The sequence below is a fragment of the Dipodomys merriami genome, unplaced genomic scaffold (assembly GCF_024711535.1).
Source record: "Dipodomys merriami isolate MVZ:Mamm:240054 unplaced genomic scaffold, mDipMer1.0.p SCAF_1080, whole genome shotgun sequence".
NCBI classification, from domain to species: Eukaryota; Metazoa; Chordata; class Mammalia; order Rodentia; family Heteromyidae; genus Dipodomys; species Dipodomys merriami.
Window position 1 is genome coordinate 152,675 of NW_027202361.1, and position 21,677 is coordinate 174,351.

Genomic DNA, 21,677 nt, shown 5'->3' on the forward strand with positions numbered 1-21,677 from the left:
TTGGTTGGTAGTGCACTACCTAATGAGCCAAAGCAACAGGTACTAAGTTTGAGTTCCAGTTTTACACCAAAAAACAAAATGAGAAAATAAAAAAGATCTGCTAAATGTATATGCCCTTTCTACTACCATCAGGGAGTTATGAAACTCAAAAACATTATGAACAAATGTTATATAATAAAAATTAAGTATGGGAGATAATTCTTTTAAATACCAAACCTTCTTATTTGTCTTTCCATGTATATTTTCTCTTTTAGACTTCATTTTTGTGTGTGTGTGCCTGTCATGGGGCTTGAACTCAGGGTCTTGGTGCTGTCCCTGGGCTTTTTCATTCAAGACTAGCACTCCACCAATTGAGCCACACCTCGAGCCTACCCCTCCTCATCTGCCCCTCTCCCCCCAACTGGTTATTTGGAGATAAGAGTCTCACAGGCTTTCCTGCCTACACTGGCTTCAAATTGAGATCCTCAGATCTCAACCCTGAGTAGTTAGTATTACAGGTATGAGCTACAAGCACCTGGCTAGACAAATCTTTCAGACTTTATTTACATAGATTTTATGTAACTTAATATACTCTAAAATGATTAGATAAGTTATACAGCTTTTCTGCCTCCTTTCTAATGCTAATGACAAATCAAGGTGGTATTTACTATCCGTGTTGGCAAAAATACCAATAAAGCTTCTAGAGGCAATTTATTTGCATATATCTGTAGTCCAGTATGTTTTATTTGGTAGAGTCATATCTCTCTGAAGAGAGGAAGCAATACAGGTTCAGGGCCAACTCAAGTTACCTTGCTCAGTCCTCCTTCAGGGTCATTACAGAGCTTCTTCAACAGCTTCTTCAACTTTCTCAAGAGAGTACAGTGTGAAATGTCCAAAGAACAGAAGTCTAGGAGAAAGATGACCTAAAGGAAGATGAAGTACTCAGTATTCACTGCACATGCTGGTATTTCCACCACTCCCTTCCCTGCTTATTGCAAATAGCCACTTCTCCTTACCAGTTGATGAGCTGCCATGGAAAACACTGAATTACACAGTTTTTCTACTACGGTTTTCCACTATTCTGTGACAAAAGGGATTCCAAAATCACTCTCATGCTTGCCAGAAACTGTCCCACATCTATCAAAACATAAAGTAGTTAATATTTTATATGGTAAGAACATCATTTACTACATTATTACCAAGGGCAAAGCTAGGGAGGGCTATAGAACCTGACTACCAAAGCAGGGAGAAGGGAACAGCAGATCACAAAACCATTAAGCATCATCCAAATGAACAATGTCAATCTTATTTCCTCTGAAAGGGAAAAGCAGTGAAAATTTCAGTAGTTGATATGAGTGATAGTTAAGTTTAAGGTGAGTTTTTGTCTTTGTTGCTTTTCAATGAAGTGGAGATATCACTCTAAGTTATGTCTTTGATCCCAGCACTCAGAAGGCTGAGGAAGAACTGAGAATTTCAAGGGCAGCCTGGGTAGACAGCAAGTTCAAGGCCAGCATGGGCTACACAGTGAAAACTTATCTAAAAAGAAGTGGTGATGCCTGTAGTCCTAGCTACTTGGGAGGACTACAGTTTAAGGTCAGCCTAGACAAGAAGTTTAAGAGAACTCATCTTGGGAGACCTCATTTCAACCAATAAAAATCTGAACATATGATTATATAGTTGTAGTTCCAGATATTTGGGGAATACAAATAGGAAAATTGCAGTCCAAGCTGGCCCACACAGAAAGGTAATACTCTATTTGAAAAATAAGTTAAGTAAAAATAGGAGGTGTGGCTGAGTTATACCTGCTTAGCAAGCAAAGCCCTGAATTCAAATACCAGTACTGTGAAAGAGTGAAAGAGAAAGAGAGAGGGAAAGGGAAAAGGAAAAGGGGAAAAGAAAAGGGACGGGGGAAGGAAAAGGGAAAAATATGAAAAATTGACCAAATGAGTCAGCTCTTAGCCTTCCCTTTCCTTTAGTTTACAATGGGTCCATGAATTAATGTTCTGATCTCCCAAGGCCTAAGTGGCTTGATCCAGAACTCCAAGCATTTTGTCATAATTGCTGAGACCAAATTTGGCAGAAGTGAATAGTCAATTTCTCACCATCTGTTGGATTTCATACAATTTTCTGTCGATTTACAGGAAACAAGTATCAATATTTTCAGTGATTTATAAAAGTTATAGATTTTAAAAGCTTCAGACTTTCTTTTGAGGGTGATGATTAACAGAGATGGCAGACTCCCCTGACATGCAATAATATCACTTACGAGTGCTGTATGATTGCAAAGAGAATGACTAGGCAGCAGAATGACCAAATTCTAAATAAAAACACTAATGCTAATGGCTCATAACTGTAATCCTAGCTACTCAGCAGGCTGAGATCTGAGGATCAAAGTTTGAAGCCAGCCCAGGAAGGAAAGTCCATGAAGCCTCTATCTGTAGCTAAGAAACAAAAAGCCAGAAGTAGAACTATGGCTCAAGTGGCAGAGTGTTCATCTTGAGCAAAAAAGCTAAGGGAAAGTGCCTAGGCCCTAAGTTCAAGCACTAGCACCTTCCCCCCACCGCCCCAAGAAAAGAAAAAAAGGCTAGGCATGGTGGCTCATGCATGCAATCCTATCTACTCAGGAGGCTGAGTTCTATGCCAACTTGACTCTATCTCCAATTAACCAGGAAAAGGGCAGGAAGGGGTGCTGTGGCTCAAGTAGAGCAATAGCCTTAGGCAATAAAGCTCAGCCATAGCACTCAGGCCCTAGGTTCTAGACCCAGAAATGGGTCAAAAAAACCAAAAATAATCTGAACAAGGTGGTGACACAGGCTTGTAACTTCAGCACTTGAGAGGCTGAGGCAAGAGAGTCACGAGTTCAGGGCACACCTCAGGTACATAGTGAAATATTGTCTCAACAAAACAAAAACTTCCAAATAACAAAAAAAAAAAGCAGAAATAACTATAGATCGGAACTGAAATAAGCCATATACATACTTGATGCGTGAGTTATAACTATCTGTTTTCATGGATTGTGTATTGATACTCACATTTTTTCTATAAGGTACACAGCAAGATCTTTGGCTCCAGAGTCTGTGCTCTTCAATTGCAAATGGCACCGGGAGAGCAGGCTACCTTGCACAGACCAGAACAGAGAAAAGACCACAGAGCCAACTTCCCCTGGTGCTCACTGAGCATCAACAGCTCACACTACAATAATGTGTTCCCAGAACTTGGGCAGGAACTATCTTTATAGAAGCAGCTGTCACTGGCAAAGCAAAAACAAAAACCTATGTGTATGGGGCAAATTTATGAAAGAGCATTCAATCCAGAAGTGAACCAAGAAAAATGGTTTTAGGAAAACTTCCCTATTGCTCTGCATTTTTGTGGAACATACAAATGTGTTTTTTTGCTCCACAAGACAACTTCTGCACCCCAAGAAGCCCACCCCATTGTTAATCTCTTTCTTGTAATGAATCTTCTGTATCTGGGCCCTTCTCCTGAGTTTTCAATCAAATCTCCCACTAGCAGGGTTGAGGGAGAATGGAAAAGAAGGTGTGAGTCTGATCAAGGTACATTGCATGAGTTTTGTTTTGTTTTGTTTTTTTTTTTTGTCAGTCATGGGGCCTGCACTCTGGGCCTGGGCACTGTCCCTCAGCTCTTCAGCTCAAGGCTAGCGCTCTACTGCTTGAGCCACAGCACCACTTCTGGCTTTTTCTGCTTATGTGGTGCTGAGGAATCAAACCCAGGGTCTCATGCATGCAAGGCAAGCACTCTACCACTGAGCCACCTTCCCAGCCCCTACATTTTATGAGTATATGCACATGTTAAAATAAATCTACCCTGTACAACAAATTGAAAATAATATATGGAAAAAGTAAAGATAATCCATCATTGAAGGACAACAATAGGAAAATCACATTTTCTAGCAATTCATTTGAAAATGAAAATATAAATTCAAACATCAAAAATTGTTACGCTACAGTTATGTGACCTCTTTACTAGGCTTAAGAAACAATAACAACAACAAAAACAGAATTGCTAGTGATATCACTGATATTGTGTGACTGGGGGCAGTGATCTCACTAAATGTTAGCTCTTCATTTTTGGAAAAGTATGTCTAATTTCAGGCTAAAGACCAGTGTCAGGGTATTTGAAGAACTAGGAGCTACATATTGTTTTAAATGGTAAATATATATCACTAAAAAGAACAGAAGCATTTATTTTTCTTTTGGTGGCAGTTCTGGAGCATGAGCTAAAGACCTGAGTGCTGTCCCTCAGCTTTTTTGCTTGAGGCTACTATTCCTCTATTACTTAAACCACATCTCTACTTCTGGCTTTTCTGGGGAGTGGGGGGAGAAGATGTGGTTAATTGGAGATAAAAAATTCTTATATTCTTTCCTGCCCAGACTGGCTTGGATCTCAGCTATCTGATTAGCTGTAATCTCGCACCTGGTGAAACCTTTAATTTTTTTTTTTTAATTTTTACTTTTGCCAGTCCAGGGCTTGAACTCAGGACCTGGGCACTGTCCCACAGCTTCTTTTGCTCATGGCTAGCACTCTACCACTTGAGCCACACCACCATTTCTGGCTTTTTCTATATATGTGGTAATGAGGAATCAAATCCCGGGCTTCCTGGATGCTAGGCAAGCACTCTAGTACAAAGCCACATTCCCAGCCCAACCTTTAATTTTTAAAAGCGTAATTTACAAAGGATTGAAATTGGACCACTGTGTGGAATCTCTCTATAAGGAGGATGTTTTTAGAAAACATAATATTTTAAGTTAGGAGAATTGACTAAATGACTACAGAATTTAGAATTTGTAAATGAAAGAAGTAGCCAAGTAGCTTGTAATCTTCCTACCATTGAAAATGCTTAGAGATGTCTGTTGAAGATGAACATGTATACTAATGAGCCCAAACTTTAGAAATGTCCATTCAATTTGTGTCTGATTTTTTTGTGTGCCTGAAAAAAAAAATTGTGCCTGTATATTGGAAGGGAAGATGGGATTTTCCCACTTTTTTATTTTATTTTAAAAACCTACTTGAAAATAATTCATTATCTTTTTGTAACTCTTCGTCATCTTTGTTCTTTGGACTTTCTCTAAAGGGGCATCTAACCTCCAGAGGGTCTGTCACATAAGAATTATGAAGTTGGAACTGGGAAGGTGACTCAGTGGTAGAGTGCTTGCCTTGCATGCTTGAGGCCCTCAGTTCGATTCCTCAGCACCACATAAGCAGAAAAATCTGGAAGTAGGGCTGAGACTCAAGTGGTAGAGTGCTAGTCTACAGCTGAAGAGCTGAGGGACAGCACCCAGACCCAGAGTTCAGGCCCTACGAACGACATACAAAAAAAAAAATAAAGAAGAAGAATTATCAAGTAGCCCGGCATCAGTGGCTCAGGCCTATAATCCTAGATACTGAGGAGGCTGAGATCTGAAGATCGCAGTTCAAAGCCAGCCTGGGAAGAAAAGTCGTTAGACTCTTATCTTCAATAAATCACCAGAAAACCAGAAGTGGCACTGTGGCTCAAGTGGTAGTGCTCCCCTTGAGTTGAAGATCACAGGGACAGCGCCCATGCCCAGAGTTCAAGCCCCACAACCAACAAAAAAAAAAAAAAAAAAGAAGAAGAACTACGAAGTGCCAAATGCTGGTGGCTCACACCTATAACACTACCTACTCAGGAGGCTGAGATCTGAGAATTGTGGTTCAAAGCCAGCCCAGGCAGGAAAGGCTGTGAGATTCTTATCTCCAATAAACCACCAGAAAACCAGAAGTGGCACTGTGGCTCACATGGTAGAGCACTAGCCATGAGTTGAAGAGCTGAGGGACAGCACCCAAGCCCAGAGTTCAAGCCCCACAACCAACAAAACAAAACAAAACAAAAAACTATGAAATATGCTAATATTAGCACTGTCTGTAATTAATTCCTCTAAACTAGAATCAACCCATATGCCTCTCCAAGTTAAGCAGATAATTATGGTATGTCATAAAGAGACTATTGTGGTACACCAGTGAATACAAATGACAACACATGAATGAAACTCAAAAACATTGTTAAACAAATCAAATATTTCACAGAAGATTGTATGCTATCAAGGTGAAAAAAAAAGCAATAACCAACACATTGTACAGGGATGACTAGAAAGAAAAACAAGGAACCTGTGAACACACACTTAAGAATGATACTACAGAGAGTTGTTTTCACTTATTGTCCCTCCATATCTATTCTTTTGTATGTGAACCACATTTTGAAATGGTCCCTTCATGCTGTGGCTTTGCTTTTCCTTTAGTCCCATTCTACTGTCTCTATTGGATCATTCCCATTTACCACTTGGAGAGCAAAGCCTCTCCACTGAACCTCAGGCTCTGCAAACTCTGGCCCTCTTTAAGTTCTTTCCCTTTCTCTGCCAGAATTTCTTCCTGATACTCCTTCCTACTGTCCTGGTTACCTTCCTTGTAGATTTCCTCAAGATGCCCATGAGTGATGTGAGGCAGTCCCCAATCATGACTTCCTGTTCGTTACTGGTTACGAATCTTTAGCCACAATTTCTTTCTTTCTTTCTTTTTTTGGGTCTGGTTGTGGGGCTTGAACTCTGGGCCTGGGCGCTGTCCCTCAGCTCTGCAGCTCAATTTAGCCACAATTTCTTTTTTTTTTATTTAATTTAATTTAATTTTATTTGAGAACATACTGTACAGAGGGGCTACAATTACATGGGCAGGATAATGCATACATTTCTTACCAAGCATTGCAGCCTCCTCCTTTGTTTACCCTTCACCTCCCTTCCCCACCTCCCCCCTCCCCCCACCCAATTATACCCCCCTCCCCCCACACACCGACATTGTAAAGCTGGTTTTGACATGACATTTTGTACTTCTCATTGTTGCAACAGGTCCACCTGAATCCTTAAACGACTTGTTTGTCCCCATCTCCTCCACATGTTATACTGACATCAAATATAGTGAAAGCGGGGGTTACACTGTGGGGGAGGGACATACAAAGCAACAAAGAAATAATCTTATAAATGCGTTAGAAACAAATGCATGAAAGAAACGAAAACATTAAAATACATATTTAAGGGTTCATTTTTCTAACATCACATTATCTGATCTTTTCCGCTTGACTCATACCTATACTAGATATTGCAAATAAGGGAAACCATGGGACCTATGCTTCTTTGGGCCAGGCTTACTTCACTTAATATAATTTTTTCCAAACCTTTCCATTTCCTAATAAATGGGGAAATGTCATTCTTTCTGATGGAGGCATAGAATTCCATTGTGTATATATACCACATTTTCTTGATCCATTCATCTACTGAGGGGCATCTGGGTTGGTTCCATATCTTAGCTATGGTAAATAATGCTGCAATAAACATAGTTGTGCTGGTAGCTTTAGTGTGGTCTTGTTTGTATACATTTGGGTAAATGCCCAAAAGTGGGATTGCTGGATCATAGGGGAGGTCTATGTGAAGTCTTTTGAGGAACCTCCATACTGCTTTCCAAAGTGGTTGAACAAGTTTACATTCCCACCAACAATGAAGTAAGGTTCCTTTCTGTCCACATCCCCTCCAGCATCTGTTGTTGTTAGAGTTCTTGATTTTTGCTGTTCTAACTGGAGTGAGGTGATATCTGAATGTTGTTTTGATTTGCATTTCTTTTATGGCTAGGGATGTTGAACATTTCTTCATGTGTCTATTGGCCATCCTTCTTTCTTCTTCAGAGAAGCTTCTCTTTAAGTCTTTCGCCCACTTATTTATTGGGCAGTTGTTTCTTTGAGGATTTGTTGTTGGGTGGTTTAATTTTTTGAGTTCCAAGTATATTTTAGATATGAGACCCTTGTCTGTTGTATGTTTAGCCACAATTTCTATCTTGAGAGTGCAACTAGGTCTTACCACCTTAAGGCCACTAAAACCATGAATACCACGTGTTCAGAATCTACCCATTATCATCCCCTTTTTAGTAACCTGTTCCTTCCCATTTATCACAGGCCCACTGTAGGTATACCTTCCTCCATTTGAAATGTCTCTAACTTCCTCTTTGCTTGTTTAAGCCTATTCAAAGTCCTTCACTGAGCTCAGCAATTGTTTTCCAAAATGTTTTTCCCTAGTTGCCTTCCCTCTCCCTAGACCTGTGCTCATCCTTTGACAGCCTGATGTATGTACAAAATTATGTAATCACACATTTGTTTGGGCTCCTCTATCATTGTATCCTCAGTACCTAACGTGGGGCCTCACACACAACAGGCATTGGGTAAGCATTGTTGAACTAACAGACATGAAAATAAAGCTCAGGCTAGGTGTACTTTAGACCATTTTTACTTTTTTTTCTCCTAATGTAACTCTGTCTATCTCCCTCCCTATAACCATAAATGCTTGCTTTTATAAGAAGATAATTCAGGGGCTGCAATAATCTCTGGCCTAGAAAGTTTAATTGTATATGCAATTTCCTCTGTATCACAGATGAGAGAAAGGGAAGAAAGGTCAAGTACTTGATGTCCCAGTGGTAAGGGATTATGGGAAACTCTCTTAGACAGTCAGTGGGATTTCAGAGTTGAATGGCCCAGTTGAAGAGCCAGGTTTCAGTGTTGTTCCAGCATCTTGAGCTCCTATATCAATCAACTTGTGAGAACCCTGAAGTTTTCGCTCAGTGGCTTTGACAGAATGGTAAGAACTTGAAGAAGTTTTTAGAGGTTGAAGAATATGCAGGATTGAGATATGCTACAAGAGAAAGAGAAAGTATAGAAAATGGCAGAAATAAAAATGGAGATCAGCATGATCCATGGTGAACTGGAAAGACAGCACATATCAATGATCTTGTAGTGAGAATTTTAAGGAGGACACAGAGATGGGCAGAATAGTCTAGACATATGAGAGAAAACTGATGTGATGGCAAAAACAATACTACAAAAGTTAAGACTGTAGCCAGGTATGGTAGATCATGCTATAATCGCAGCCGTAGTTCAAGGAACACTCAGAAAAATGTTCACTATATCTTACCTTAAATGATAGCTTGGGGTGTACCTGCTTGCCACTATAGTTACTTGGGAGACCAGGACCAGGAGGAACTCAGTCCAGACCATGCAAAAACTGAGACACTATCCTCAAAATGACAGGAGTAAAAAGGGCTAGGAGGCACAGCTAAGGTGGTAGGGCACTTGCTTAGCAGGAATGAGGCAGTGATTTCAAACCCAGTACCATCAATCCCACCCACCCTCCAAAAAAAACCCCACAGTAACTGTCTTATCACATACTCTTAAAGAAGCATGAGGTAAAGAATGGAGAAGAAAACAGGATGTACCTCTCAAGCAGCCACAGAAAGGAGGGTATTCATGACAGCTAGGACTTCACCAATGTTCATGCCAACAAGGTCACTTTTCTCAGGTATAAGTAGAAGGCCACCTGGATTGTTATCACTGAAAGGACACAAACTCACACCTGTTTGTAGGAAGAGGCTTTTCCTGGTCAGGTTCCAATAAAGAACACAGAGAGATGTCAGCGTCAGTTCTATGAAATAGAGGGGACTGGGTCAGGAAGAGAAATGGTAGTTACAACTAGGACTATGCCACTGTCTGTCCACATGTCCTTCCAAAAGCACAGGCACATAAATACCTTGATATAAGTGTTAAATATATCTGATATCATGACTCGTAGCTCAACAATCCAGGCTAACAATCCCTGTATCTTCAAATGTTCTTCATGCAACACCTCCAGGACCTATCATCATCTTCGTTAACTGATTCTGAAAGCATTTTATACAAATAGCCCTAAATCTGTCATCCAGACCAGATAGTCCAACTTGTAAGCAGATGCTCAGTTCCCTCCCTCCTTCAAGAGTCTGTGCCTCCATTAAGGAACTCTACAGTCCCATCTGCTTTTCTGATGGGACTGTAAGTCTCCATATACTCTCTTCCTGGAATGTTTCTTTCTATACATTACTACTCTGCATTTTCAGTTGTTGTAATGGAAGACTGAGGACCCCAAACTCTTTTGGTTTTAGTTTTTGTCTTTGATATTTAATTAGAGACTGAAGGTCTGAAGAAGTTTTCACTGGGTTCAATACTGCCTTGTCTTATAAGGGCCTTGGATTAAAGTCTTGAGAAGAGTATCAGTCTATCACTATTTTAGTCATTCTCATGCCTAGTAGGAACTCGAGAATCTCTCTAAATTCTGGGTAGGAGAAGCACTACTCCGAAAGCACAGAAGGAAGGACTAGTTAAAGAAAAATAACTACAGATGTTAGAATTATTCAATAATCGAGGAGAATGGAACTTACCTAAAATATGTGCACAGTGAATGGAATGTGAGCTACAGGGACTGCTTATGATGTTGCTCAGTGATATTCTTCTAGAAAGCCAGGAAAAGGACATTTAGAAAATTTACTTCATGACACTCCACAGACATATGGTACCATGAAATAACATCACATACTTGTCCCAAGTATGAGGAGAGCAGATTTGGCAGACCACTTTGTGGCAGTGAACTAAACCCCTGCCCAGTATCAGGAGAGGGAAGAACCTACTACTTAAACAAAAGGTGGCAGATAAGTTTAGTTTATGCCCAAGGTAATATCTGCAAGTTTTCCTTCTGGAAGGTTTGACCCAATAGTTGAAGAAACTGACTTCTAAAAAATATGCACTATTAGAGGAAGAGACAAAGGCAGGGATAGAGTATGTTTTTTGTGAGCTTTCTGTTGCTTAAACAATGTTAAACCTTTTCCTTTATCTTGTAGATTTACAGACTATGCTTACAATCATAGGAATCAGGCCTCCAGACAGGGTTATTGAGTTATTTTTGAAGAAACTTACTGTTTTAAAATAAATGTAGTGAATAGGTAATGCTGTGCAAGGCATTTGATGGAGGGTTCAAGAAGACCCAACATGAAGGCTGGGAAGGTGGCTCAGTGGTAGTAGAGTGCTTCCCTTGTATGCATGAGGCCCTGGGTTCAATTCCTCAGCACCAATACACAGAAAAAGCTGGAAATGGATGTGGCTCAAGTGGTAGAGCACTAGCCTTGAGCTGAAGAGCTGAGGGACAGTACCTAGGCCCAGAGTTCAGGCCCCACAACCAACAAAAAAAAAAAAAAAAGAAGACCCAACATGACAGAGACAGTAAGGGAGACAGGGGCAGGGGTCACATGAACATAAGGATGCTGGACAAAGAATGGCTTAGTCAGGTAAAATATTAGTGAAGTTCAATTCATTAGCATAAGAAGGAAAACAAAAACCCTCACCACTGCTTTCTGAAGGGATGATAAAAACAAATGACATAGGGTTGATCTAATAATAGGCACTAGTGTTATTCAAGAAGCCATGTGCCCTCTACTTTTTTGTGTAGGATGAAGTAAAAATTAGTTAATCAGCTACCTGGTGAATACAAAGAATTGGGACAATATTCCATTTGCTAACAGAGTACTTGTAAATACTTAAAGCACCCTTTTACTCCAGTACTTAGTCTGAGTAACATGATAGTATCTAAAAACTGAGCAATACAAAAAAACTGGAGAAACAAAACTTAGTAATATTGTTTTACAGGTATATTTTGAAGTATTGATGAATAAAATGGTCATATACTTTCTCTAAAATAATACTGGGAAGGAGGAAGAAGAGTAGGTGAGGTATATTATAAATGAAACAAGATAAGCTTATCATCATTGAAGGCAAGTAATGAGTACACTTGGGGGTGAGACAACTATCAACTTTTTTTTTTTTGGCGGTCATGGGGTCTGAACTCTGGGCCTGGGTGCTGTCCCTCAGCTCTTCAACTCAAGACTAGCACTCTGCCACTTGAGCCACAGTGCCACTTCTGGCTTTTTCTGCTTATGAGGTGCTGAGGAATTGAAACCAGGGCCTCATGCATGCAAGGAAAGCACTCTACCACTGAGCCACCTTCCCAGCCCTCCTCCTCTTTCTTTTTTGTCTGTCATGGGGCTTGAACTCTGGGCCTGGGCACTGTCCCTCTGCTCTTCATCTAAAGGCTAGTGCTCTACCACTTGAGCCACCGTGCCACTTCCAGTTTTGTGGTGGTTTATTGGAGATAAAAGTCTCATGGCCTTTCCTGCCTGGGCTGGCTTTGAACTGCGATTCTCAGATCTCAACCTCCTCAGTAGCTAGGATTACAGGAGTGAGCCGCCAGCGCCTGGCCAACTTTACTTCTGCATTTGTTTAAAATTTTCTCATAATTTGTTTGTAAGCAAGTCATAAAGCTGGAGACTAAACTGTGACTTGTGAGACAAAAGCTTATACAATACAGATTGGAAATGAGCACAGGGTCATGTCCTTTGATAGCTATTTTGCACAAAGGTTTTAGAAATCTATCAACAAACATTTGGGAAACTCAAATTGAAATATTCAGAACAAATAAAAAGTAACAAATCTCATCGTAATCGACTTCAGTGAAAGAATCCACACTTTCAGTAAATAATTACCATCACAGTGAAGAGATGGTTCCAACAGGTCTGTCGATCGGGAAAGAATATGGAGAGACATGGAGTGAACCAATGCAGCAGTGGTACACAGTAGAAACCATGTTGAAAATGAACTATACATACAGCTTTTGGGTGGGTACAGAAGGGAAAAACTATGAGAGAACAAAGGACTGTCCAGGAAGAAATGTACTATTATCCATCTTATGAAACAGTACCCCCACCTGTACACCACCTTTATAATAACAACAAAAATGTTTTTAAAGTTTTAGATTTAGGTTTCATATTTAGGTCATAATCAATTTGAGCTATGAGTTATAAAGTATATAAGATCTGGGTCTAGATTTTCTTTTTTTTTTAATCTTTTGCATATGATTGCCCAGTTGACATTTATTTTATACTGTCTCTTTTTTTCCAATACATTATCTTTGCTCTTTTCTCAAGAAAGAAACACCTCAATCTTTTTCTTCTAATTTTTATATTTTATAGTCTCATCTTTTGCCCAAGTTAGCCAATACCAAAATTCACTTATTTGCAAATCCCGCACAGCTAGGATGACAGGTATGCACTATGGTGCCCAGATTTTTTTTTTAATTTACTTTTATTGGCAAGGTAATATACAGAGGGGTTGCAGATATATAGATATATATGGTAATGAGTACATTTTTGTTGAACATTTTTACCCCCTCCCTCATTTTTCTCCCACTTTCCCTTGGCCCCTAGAATTCCCCGGACCAAGTCTAAAAGTTCATTTCCAACATACTGTCCTTTTAAATATATATATATATATATATATATATATATATATATATATATAATATAAAGATACTGTACAGAGGGGTTACAGTAACATGAGAAAAGTAATGATTACCATTCTTATCGAATTGTTATCCCCTTCTTTGATTTTCCCCTACCATTCACCCACTCCCCTGCATGGGGTTGTAAAGTTCATCTTGTACATTTCATTGTTACAATTGGTCAACCTGTATCTCTATTTAAGGATTTTGTTTTTTTCCCTTCGCCTTCCCAAATTAGAAAAATGTATATATAGGATGCTTTTTATTGCTCAAGATGAAATCTTGTCAACTTTATTTTGCCTAGGCTGATCTTCATCTGTGATCCTCCCAATCTCAGCCTTCCCAAGTTTCTAACATTGTAGGCATGAGCCACTGTGACTATTTAAAAGCCCAATTTTTGTACAAATTGCTTTTTATGTAAAAGTTCCTTCGTTAACGGCTTTTCCAAATCTAGTATTTTACTGCATAAAAAGCCTTGACGATAGTTCTTAATTCTCTTATTGAAGTCTCAGCCTCAGATTGATACTTGAAGTTAAAAAAAATTAAGTGGCCAGATAGCTCTTTGACAGTCTCTTTCACTGCCAGGCAAACACATCTCTTGCACATATGCCTGTGTACTTGCTTCTCAGCCTAAGATGAACTCCTCCACACATCTCAATCAAGTCAAGGATGATGGCTTAACTTCTAGCCCTTTACTCCACACCATCTTTCCTAGTGCATTCAAGGCTGTTTTGAATCTTCTTCCTGTGGGTTCCAACTGCCCCTGAATATCCCTTTATCACAGCCATATTATATCTGTCTCTCCCACTACATTCTCAAGGGACTCCTTGAGAATTATTCCACCTCTGAGGTTCTGTTTTGACTTAGGGCTGGCCTACAATTAGCACAGAGTATACACAATAAGAAGAGGGTAGGAGTAGAACATGCGAGTGTTGTGCTCACTAATGCTTACTTTGGCAACTCGGCACTGCTGCAGTTGGACATCTATTTCATCCCACTCTTCTTCTAGCTCAAACCAGCCAATAGGATCATCTTCTCCAAGGTCTTCAGATGAACAGTAAACCCTGTGTACAGAATGACAATCAAAACAATTTCCTGTTCCTAAGCTTCTCCAGAATCCAGCAAGTAAAGCCACATTTATATAGGAGTTACCTCATATACAAAGCATGTCAATTAAAAGTGGGACCAGGAATAGCACCCACTACCCACTGGGAACACATGAGGTAGTAGTGATAGAGGTCCTCCCAATTCGTAGCAATCTCATCTATAAAATGAAAGTTAAGAAGAAATTTGCTCTCTATACAGTGGCTTATCTATCTGAAGAACCAGACTTAATGAGACTCTCATGAGAGAGGCAAAATGACCACTATATCTCAAAAGAGCTATGGAAAGGGAGGCCCAGTTTCTTTGACTCATTTTCCACACATCTGTCTGACTAATGTGTGACCAGTGTGGGGTCTGGGCACTCACAAACAGCTGAACGCAGAAGTCTGGGGGTTTTCAGACCCTGGAATTCCAATAAAGGAAATCACTGTTCATAGGCCTTCATGTTATTTTTAGTTCTTAAGAAGTCCTTCTAAGCCAGGCACTGGTGGCTTACACCTATAATCCTTGGAGGCTGTGATTTGAGGACTGCAATTCAAAGCCAGTCCAAGCAGGAAAGTCCATGAGATTCCTATCTCCAATTAACCACCAAAAAGCTGGAAAGAGAGCTGTAGCTCAAGTGGTAGGTTAGTAACTTTGAGCAAAACCAGCTCCAAGACAGTGCCCAGATGTTATGTTCATTGAGTTCAAGCTCTAGGACCAGCACCTCCCCCCCCCAAAAAAAAGTCCTTCTAGAAAAGTTTTCTACAATGGTGGGCCACTTTTTTGTCAGTCATGGGGCTTAAACTCTGGGCCTGAACACTGTCCTTCAGCTTTTCAGCTCAAGGTTAGCACTCTACCACTTGAGCCACTGGGCCACTTCTGGTTTTCTGAGTGGTTTATTGGAGATAAGAGTCTCATGGACTTTCCTGACTGGGCTAGCTTGGAACTGTGATCCTCAGATCTCAGCTTCTTGAGTAGCTAGTAATACAGACCTGAGCCACCGATGCAAAGTAGGTAGGTAGGGGCTGGGAAGGTGGCTCAGTGGTAGAATGCTTGCCTTGCATGCATGAGGCCATGAGTTTGATTCCTTACCACCACATAAGCAGAAAAAGCCAGAAGTGGTGCTGTGACTCAAGTGGTAGAGTGCTAGCCTTTTGCTGAAGAGATCAGGGATAGTGCACAGGCCCAGAGTTCAGGCTCCACAACTGACAGAAATAAAAAAAAGCAGATTTATGTATCATATTGAACTAATGATTTATATAATGACATATATAAAAATGTAAGCCATCAGGCCAAGGGATGAATAAAGGCACTTTTTGTTACAGAATAGATTGCATGCACAATATTAGGGAAATGATAAAAAGTTGCTGCCATTTACTTAATATCAGTAAAATAACAGGAATAACGTAAAACACAGAGAATCTCCCTGGTGAGGCTGACATTTGTGTATAGTCTTAGATATTCTGAATGTGCATATCTGAGAACTGATGTGTGAAGCAAGGCTGGACAGAAAGTTCATAAGACTCTCATCTCCACTTAACCAGCAATAATCCAGAAACGGAACTGTGGCTCAAGTAGTAGAATGCCAGCTTTGAGTGCAAAATGTCAAAGGAGAGTGCAAGTCCCTTAATGCAAATGCCAGAAATGGCATAAAGAATAAAAAGCAAAAGCAAAACATAAAACACATGGAAACACAAAAAGACAAAAGTTATGCAAATTTAAATGCTACATTGAGAGATGGATCACACCAAATACAAGAAATGACATTTAGACATTTTCACTCAGTTGAAAAATAAACCAGGATAAGGTGGAATATATACACAATGGAATTTTACTTATCTATTAGAAAGGATGATATTGCATCATTTTAAGGAAGGTAGGACCTGGTGAAAACTAGATTAAGCCAAGAGAAACTAAGAATGTGTGTTTTCTTTCACCTGAGGAAGACAGCATTAATCTATAAATAGACAATAGACAATTGGGTAAACTTGGTGTACATAATTTTAAGAAGTGAAATATGATAGATTCATATTAGAAATTAAATGATATAATTTATTAGAAAAACTTATAGTCCAATAAAATAAACACCAGGAATCGAGTAATCATATGTGGAAGTGAAATCAAGAGCAGAAAGGCAAACTAATGAAAACATAAAAGGTGTAGAAATAGGGGCTGGGAAGGTGGTTCAGTGGTGGAGTACTTGCCTTGCATGCATGAAGCCCTGGGTTCGATTCCTTAGCACCACATAAGCAGAAAAAAAAGAAAGTGGTGCTGTGGCTCAAGAGGTAGAGCAGGTGCCTTGAGCTGAAGAGCTGGGGGATAGCACCTAGGCCCAGAATTCAGGCCCATAAATAACAAAAATGTGAAGAAATAGGTATGAAATCAAATTTCCAATTAAACTTAATGATTTTAAATATGCATTTAATTTTACATGTATTTATTGTTTATAACTCTAATCTTTTGGTACCTCTTGCCTTTTGTGCTTTTAGGTTATCTTAAAATCTCTTTGTTGTGTGGACAATGCATGGACCATGATAGTCCTACCTATGCCTCTTGTGTTGCTGAGATTAATGGCATGAGTCACCATGCTTCACTGATTTGTGCAGATTGGGACTTGTAAACTTTTGTCCAGATTATGTCCAAAGTGTGATACTCTTGATCTCTGATTTCTGATAGTGATCATAGATGTGAGCTGGTACATAAGGCCATTCATAATCCTTTATCCCACTTGGAAGACATGAAGTTTAATTTTCCAAATGACATACAAGATGACAAACAGAAAAATAATCCCTTAATTGGGGTAAAGATGAGTTACTAATGTGAAACAAAAATACTTTCTAAAATATCTGACTAGTGTAATTATATTTTCAATCTTACCCTATATTTTAACATAAAAACTATTTTATTATTTATGCTAGTGATTAAACTCAAATTGCAGGCATGCAACTGTGGTTTGCACCTGTAATCCGAGTTACTTGGGGTGCAGAGATGCCAGGATCATGGTTCAAAGCCAGCATGGGCAGGAAAGTCTGTGTGACTCTTATCTCCAAAATTAATCACAGAAAAATACCTGAAGTGTCACTGTGGATCAAGTGTCAAGCCAAAACAGCCTAGAGACATTGACTAGATCCAGAGTTCAAGCCCCAAGACTGGCAAAAAGAGACTATTATTGCTTTAATCATTCATTTGGATCACCTATAGAGAGGGCAGGCTATTGAAGGTCACATCATTAACTGAAGAAGTAGAATTTGAGAGGATCACAATTCAGAATCAGTCTGGGAAGGGAGGTAATAAGATTTCCATATCTCCCTAAAGCCAGGCAGGTTGGAATGCATTCGTGATCCCAGCTACTTGGCTGACCAAGGTAAGAATGAGCTTAGCCTAGTCTCTGTTTTGCCATCAACAAAACTGATAATGTATGAGCAAAGTTAGTAAATGAAAAAGATTGTTGATGTGTCCTTATTTGTAGAATGCCTGTCTAACAAACAAAATATCTAAATTAAAATTAAGAGAAAGAAAGAAAGAAAGAAAGAGAGAGAGAAAGAGAGAAAGAGAGAAAGAAAGAGAGAAAGAAAGAAAGAAAGAAAGAAAGAAAGAAAGAAAGAAAGAAAGAAAGAAAGAAAGAAAGAAAGAAAGGAAAGAAGGAAGGAAGGAAAAGAAAGAAAGGAAGAAGGAAGGAAGGAAGGAAGTAATGGAGATAAGGAAGGAGGGAAGGAGGATAGGAACAAAGGAAAGAAGGAAGGAGGGAAGAAAGGAAGGAAGAAGGGAGAAAGAGAAAGAGAGTGGTAAAAAGAAATATAAAAAACATATAGTCAGCATGTGATAGATGTTAATAGTGACACTATACCATGTTAGATATAATTGTCATCATTGATTTCTAGGAGCAGCCTAGATAAAACAAGAGCAGATTTCAGCCAAGGATACATACATGTGTTCACCACCAACGAACTGTTATTGATGCCTCCTCCTGGACCAGAAGACATCTAAATAAATAAAAATAAAGCCTAAATAAACCAATAACATACATACTTTGATAAAACACAGGACTGGCTTAAAGTGTTGGACCAACAGGATTGCATATCTAGGAGGTATGGTAAAGTGTGTGGGAGACAGTCATTCTGATGATCTTGCAATGATGAAACTGCCTAACCACACAGCTCCTGGGCATATCACTGCTGAAACAAATATTCAGTCAGAGGTTAACAAAAGTAAGATTTACAATGAAACAGACATTTTGACCAAAGGTATTTTTACCTGATTCATTGTATTTCTTACAATCTCCAGTTATATATCACACATACAAAGTTCCTGATTCCCTTCTGCTTCATTATTGTCTTTCCTTGTTTTGGTTTTGTTTTCAGAAATACACAGGTCATATCGTATATTTTTGTCTTCTAGCCTTCAGAAAGTCTATAGTTAAATATCCTTAAGTTCCTTTTGTTAGAAAATGAAAGGCACATTGGGTGGTTCTTCACCTGTTATTATATAACTATATAATTATATAATTATACATTTTTATTTCTAACATTTTACCTGTATAATCCCAATTCATTTTTTTCCCAAAGGGAACCTTAGTGGAAGGAAGAATCTGAAAGTTCATTCTGGAATTTAGAGAAGTTCTGTTATTAAAACTCCAGTACATAGTATGGAAAGGAACTCTGAAATTATTCATTAGACAGATGAGTTGAAAGTCAGATTTTGTACACTAATACTCTTTCCTCAACCAAAATAACTAATATTCTTAAAGTTAATGGGCACAAATGTGCATAAATTTTCTAGAAATAAAATGATCACTTATGAAACATTAATAATACTTGCAAAGAAAGCTTTACAATAAAAGGTAATTCCTTCACACAATATGGATCTGTCTGGTACCATAACCCCAAACTAGACTAAGGCATCTAATAGCTATCACACTTGGATGTTCCCTTTTTGTAAAACTGTTTTATCGTGTTGAGTAATATGAATTGTATACCAACTTAAAATCACATTTGGAATAAAACAGTTACTAGATAAGACCTTCGTGTTTGAGGTGGTTTGGGGTTTCCAGTCAACCTCTCGAGTTTTCCAGGAAGGACCTTGCTTTGCCACAGCCTCTGTGGTGGAGCAGGGCAGGGTTTTGAGAATGGAGGCCAGTCTGGGTAGGGCTTTGAGACATTTGGGAGGGGGTAGGAAGTATTGGATTTGTAGGGGCGGGGTTTCCAGTGGAACAGGACAAGGCTTTAGGAAGGAGGCTCAGAGATAGCCCCATGTTCAGTAGAAAATGGCAGGGTTACCGGGGAAGATGTTGTTTGCAGTCCTAAGAGAAGAATGGGGCTGCAAGCGAGGAGATGTAATGACCTGTGAGCGAGAAAATACACATAAGCACAGTTAAAGATGTCAAAGGTGTTTTACTAATGTGTCTGCAACCCTGTCCTAGGTTACTAGAATTAGGAGCAACTGCAACCTCCAGGGGGCAAGTTGTTTTCCTTTTTCCTCCTCCTTGCAAGCCTTGCCTCTCCACTCTCCATTGGCCTCTTTGCAAGCCTCTCTGCCTCTCCACCTCTTCACAAGCCTCTGTGCTCTCTGTAGTCCTCTCCGCATTTCACAGGACTCTCAGCTCTCTGCAGGCCTCCCTGCTCCTCACAGTCCTCTCAGCTCTGTGCAGTCCTCTCAGCTGGCTAGGGCTTCCCCAGGTCTCCCTGCCTGCCCAGACTTCTCCAGCCTTCTCTGACAGCCTGGGATTTCCCAGACCTCTCCTTGATCCAGCTTCCTCAGGCCATCAAGCCTGAGGAGAGCCGGGCACTGCTCTGCTCCAGGAGCCATGTCTCTTGTCATGTGTCTCTTGTGGCATCTCCTTCTTTCCATCCCCTCCCCAGAAACCCCTCTTGCTATATCTGGTGGCCTGTCCCCCAAGCCACCCTTTGACCCCTCTTCCCCAAGTGGCCTGGCATTCATGAAGATGGAATCAGCATGGGGCAGGACTTCCCGGCCCCTCAAGCTCTCACAGAGTTTACTTAGAGGAGGGGTTACTGGTGGAGAGCCGTGGGCCTCCATGGGTTAGGTAGAATGGGATTTCCCGTGGAGCAGGGTGGGAAATTTGAGGGAAGAGGCTGGTGGAAGGCAGGCTTTCTGGTGGAGGAAGGCTGGGCTGATGGGGAGAGGTTTATTGAGGGGTGTGGCTTTGAGAGGGAAGGCAGTGTTATGAAGGAGTGGGCTAGTAAAGGACAGCATTTCTGGGGTGGAAAACCCCATACTTTTTGGCATGTGGTAAGATGGAAGGATTTCTGGCAGAGCAGGAGGGGGCAGCAATGGACGAATGAGCCTTGTCAGGACAGGGCTTTGAGGATCCAAAGGACTAGTTAGGGTGGGGTTTTCGGTGAAGCCAGCCAAGACTTGGAGAGATGGAGTAAGATTGATTGGGGACTTCAGTGTTAGGAGGCAGGATATCTAAGGAGCAAGCCTATTGTGGGCAGAGTTTCCAGTAGGGCAAGGCAAACCTTCAAAGAAGAGAATAGGGATGGACAGGTGCTTCCAGTCAAGCCTGGTAAGCATTCCAGAAGGAGGCCAACTGGTGGAATGGTTTCCAGTGGAACAATGTGGCCTTCCAGAATGAGCAAGGATGGTGGGATTTTCTGGTGGAGAAGGGCAGGGCTTGGAGCCATGAGGCTAGTTGGAGGTGGGGCTTTCAGAAGGTGGTAGGGCTATAAGGGTTTAGGATAATTATATGCAGGGTATCCTGTGGAGTGGAGTGTGGATTCCACAGAGAACCCCAACTAGGGGTTGGATGAGGAGCTCAGCTGAGGGTTGGATTATTGGGGGAGAAGGGCAGGACTTACAGAGAATAGATGGGGAGGTAGGGAAGTACCTGGTGAAGTGCTTTCCAAGGATGAGGTGGGCTGTGCCAGTAGCTTCCAGTGAAACAAGGCAGGGCTTCAAGGGCAAATATAGGGTGGCGGATGGATTGTGATGTAGCAGGACAGGGCATCATGGGAGGAGTGTAGTTCAGGGAAGGGCTTTGAAAGGGTTGTCTGGGCTGTAGGAGTAGATTAGTTATGGGGTGGGGGGAGGGCAAAGGGGAGAAATGTTCCCTGGAGCCTCTACGGAGCTTGAGGGAGAAGGCTGGTTGAGAGTAGGGTGAAAGGGAAGGGTGGGGTTGGAGGGACTAGGTTAGTTAGGGGCAGGGCATCCAGAGATAAGGGTGGGGTCTGGGTGGAACAAGTTGGGTATTGAGGGAGGCGATATGTTTCTTTGGGGCAGAGAAGAGAGTAGATGGAGTGGAAGAGGGATTTCCAAGTAGCAGAGCAGGGACTTGAGGAAGGAGGCTGGTTGCAAACAGGGCTTTGAAAGTTTATAGCAGGGCTACTAGGGTGTAGGTTAATTGGGGGTGGGATTTCAGGTGCAGCAGGACAGGGTTTCGAAAGAGGGGCT

The 21,677-nt window shown here is 40.6% G+C and overlaps 1 long non-coding RNA gene across 2 annotated transcripts; it reads right to left on the reverse strand.

The window, feature by feature from the left end:
* Positions 1-717: 717 nt before the first annotated feature.
* Positions 718-14,244, reverse strand: LOC138815232 (uncharacterized). Of its 2 annotated transcripts, none has more exons than XR_011368225.1 (3): positions 14,134-14,244; positions 996-1,116; positions 718-902 (listed from the first exon to the last, which is right to left on the reverse strand). It is a non-coding gene; the product is annotated as an uncharacterized lncRNA (long non-coding RNA). The 2 variants fall into 2 exon arrangements; XR_011368226.1 differs by lacking the exon at positions 14,134-14,244 and adding an exon at positions 9,262-9,342.
* Positions 14,245-21,677: the final 7,433 nt, after the last annotated feature.